We start from the raw sequence: 360 nt of genomic DNA, 5'->3' as shown, positions 1-360 counted from the left end.
CTGAGGTGATCATGTGGGTCCACAGATCCTGAGGTGTCAAGGAATTACATCCCTGCACCAAATAGGCATGAAAAATGCCTTTGCATACCATTCTGGTGTTTAAACGCCGAGATGATGCACGTTTTGGGTGTTCAACGCCCATGTGTAGCATGTTTTGGGCGTTGAACGCCAGTTCCATGCTTGTTACTGGCGTTCAGCGCCAGCTTTTCTCAAGGCACATTCCTGGCGTTCAAACGCCAAAATGTTGCTTGTTTCTGGCGTTCAGCGCCAGATTCATGCTCTGTTCTGGCGTTGAACGCCAGCCAGATGCTCCTTACTGGCGTTGAACGCCAGTCTGTCCTTCCTCCAGGGTGTGATTTT

The sequence above is a fragment of the Arachis duranensis genome, chromosome 7, assembly GCF_000817695.3.
Source record: "Arachis duranensis cultivar V14167 chromosome 7, aradu.V14167.gnm2.J7QH, whole genome shotgun sequence".
Lineage (NCBI taxonomy): Eukaryota > Viridiplantae > Streptophyta > Magnoliopsida > Fabales > Fabaceae > Arachis > Arachis duranensis.
This window is presented reverse-complemented; position numbering follows the sequence as displayed.